Here is a 3,424-nt window from a genome sequence, read left to right on the forward strand (position 1 = left end):
TAGTCATGCAAGGTTTTATGTGATCCCTAGAGACATCCAACTACTACTACTGAGTGGATCAAAGTCAAATCTTAACCCTTTTAACAAGCGAGAAGCCCCCATAACATGTGGAAAACATCTGCAGAACATTTGGACCACTTAACATTAATGGACATGATGAATTATTGTGGAAAATACCTTTATTAAGCACTTATTAACATTTAAAACTGCAGTTTAAATGGGTTATTAGCAGTTACAAATGAATACAGTGATTAGTTACAGTGTATATGCTGTTTTTAAAATGTACCTTATTTAAAAGTGGTACCCAATAAATAAATGCATGTCTAAAAGTCTACCATTCGTTCTGTAGTCGGAGTCATGCAGAGTCATGATGCCGTTTAAGCTTTCGCCCCTCCATTCATGTGATTAACTTTATATCTTGTTATTTGAGCTCCATTTGGACAAGGGGGGTGAGAAAGAGTGCAGCCAGAGAGAGGCAGAAAGAGAGCCTGCAGACTGAAAGGATTAAACCAATGAGTATGTGTCAGAGATGGGAGTGGCAATGTCCAGATGTTTATATCGTTGTATTATCCTCGCATTCACACACAGATACACAGGAAAGGCTTCAGAAAGCTGGAAGAATGATCAACATTCCTCGGTTTACGGCCTTCACGCTCTTCCTTTAGCTGTTCTGAGATTGAACCCTGTTTATCATCTCAGGCCTACCAGCTTTCTGCCTATGTCAGCTCAGTGTATTTACACACACACACACACACACACTTGGATACACACACTTAACCACACAGAGACTTACAGATGCCTGCCTGGATAAAGTCATGTGGCAATGAAAAACACAGGGTCATCAACCTCTACAGCAGTCTAGAAAAATTGATTTTGTTATATACACAAAGATTTGACATGTTCAACAGGACAAACAAAACGGATAAAGATGTTGCTCGTGTAAGTCATTGATGTTCATGTGTCATGTGATGGATAGTGATGGGATTTACCACTATAATGCATGGTTTTATCCTGCCTACCTAAAGCTTTCACCATGTCTGCATTAGAAGCCGTTATGAGAAGGGTGTGTGCCGGGGAATTTCTTGCCTGAAACTGCAAATCCAAATTTATGTGAGATTTGACCATGGTGGCATCCCAGAGCACTCTATCAAAGGATTGCATAAGATCAAACATTCATGTTGAAACTCACTTGCCACAGACAGCCAGTAAACATATTCTAGGCTGGAGCTCGAAGATTTCGACCTTTCACCTCCTCTCTCTCTCTCTCTCTCTTCCTCCTTCTCTACTTTTCCATGTGTCTCTCTCTCCCACCTGTTTATGTCAAATGTCAGACTCATGCATGCCACAGATTTGTTCCATCACACACACAGATGTGCCAGTTTAGACACGCTAACAGACAAGAAAGAAGGAAGGACACTGGAGGACAAGGGCAGCGGGATAGGGTGTGTAACATGGTGTGATGTGATGTAACAACATTCACTATTGAATTTTTTCCCCCCAATTCCTGCTTTTTTAGAGCAAAAGTGTGTGTGTGTGTGTGGTGTGTGGTGTGTTTGTTATTGCACAACTTCCAGGGATCATTAGACCATCTGCAGATGGGGACATTTCATCAAGCAGAGAGACAGAACAGTGATAAGTGGACATTTGTGCTTTTGAATGAATGCAGCTGTGGGTGTAGTACTTCTACTGTATGAAGACTGATTCGGCCCTCTGGAAAATTTATGGCAAGCACATGTTGGCATGTCCCTAACATCAAATCTTCAAAGGACCCTTTGAGGGGGACTTAGTGGTTAAGTTTAGAATCAGTTTAAAACAATAGTTTCACTTATTCGGAAATAAGTTATTTGATTTCTTGCCGAGAGGTAGATGAGAAGATAGATACCACTCTCATGCCTGTACACTGAATATTAAGCTATAGCCAGCAGCTGGTTAGCTTAGCTCATAAACTCACTCATAAAACCACAACTTGCCATTTTTAAACTTGAATTTTTTTTATTAAACAGATATACATTATTATATGTTAATTAGTGAGTTTTAGAGGTGCTGGTAGTCAGATTTTGAGCTGTCTCCCCCGACTCAAGTCTTCAGCTGCTGGCTGTAGCTTCATTCTAAACATGTCCAACATGTGAGTGGTATCTATTCTCATCTATAGGGAATGCACTATCCCAATGAGGGTCATATAGAGCGCAAATGGGTGTGAGTGTAGTTGTAGGGTATCTTGTTGTGGGGTCATAAATCTGTTCACAGTCACCTCCCAAATGGGCACAAATGCTTCTTCAGCTATTAGAAGAATAAAAGAAAAGGATTAAAGCCCCGAAAAACCTGGTTTAAATCTTTGTTTTCTTATTAACATTAAATACGCTGGATTATATTAGTAACAATCGAAGTGGATACTGCACAAAACATTTTAAATTGTTATTTATTAAGAGGTTAACAGTCAAAACCTCAAGCAACTCTGCTTCAGTGTGGGTGTGGTTGAATAGATAAGATTCAAAGTGGTCAGAATATATGCAAAGGACCCCAACTGGTATGGGACGACACTCCATTTTGATTCAAATGTTGCCATAAAATCTAAATACTAAATAGGTTTTAAGGGCATTTAATGGATAAGGTTTCTGTTTCAACAATTCCCACGAAAAACACCAAAAACAACATTGCTTTAGTCTGCCTCGCAATACTTTTCAACTTCCGTACCCACTTTGTTGTTCAGTGGTTAGCCCATTGGTTCTTGTAATCTTTAAAAACAGGTCACAAATATAGGCTTTCATTTTCAAGTAGTCTAAATAAATTTAATGTAGAGGTGGGCATTGTAGGTTTTAGCTAATATTACTGAAACAGGAGCACATTTGTTGGGGACTATTTTCCAGCGCGGATTAATAACAATATTTGGTGCTTGATTAAAATTGACACCCTGGACCGGGGTTTGACCTCCTCATGGAAACAGTGTGCTAATTTTTGAAACCAAGGTGAGGTCTATGGCCACTTAAAATACTTGTTCAGAAAGAATCAATTTGGTGGTGGTTTTGGTCCTTTTTTTGATGGGAAATTTTGTTGACAACAAGTAAAATATCGAATACACCACATTTATCCGATGCAATGTCCTCCTACCTACAGAACAAAAACTGTGTGTGCAAAATAAGCGCTGTCGTAATAAACCAACCTTCCAACACCCTTATCTTGACACTCATGTCCACAGCTGACAATGCCACTAGTGCATGTGTGTTTACAAGTGTGCGCACAACATACCCACACACAAACACAGTCCTTGTGTCACCGTATGTGCTCTGGCAGGCCAGACTGAGGTCAGTTAAAGTCAAATAACCACAAAAACAGGTGGAAAACCCAGGAAGAGGGAGACGTAGTGAGGCAAGGAGACAGGCAGAGAGGGCTATCATTACATTCTTTTCAACCTTCAACCCCCCCC

This window comes from Morone saxatilis, unplaced genomic scaffold (assembly GCF_004916995.1).
Source record: "Morone saxatilis isolate NCDOM2014 unplaced genomic scaffold, NCSU_SB_2.0 Contig9, whole genome shotgun sequence".
In the NCBI taxonomy this organism is placed as follows: Eukaryota; Metazoa; Chordata; class Actinopteri; family Moronidae; genus Morone; species Morone saxatilis.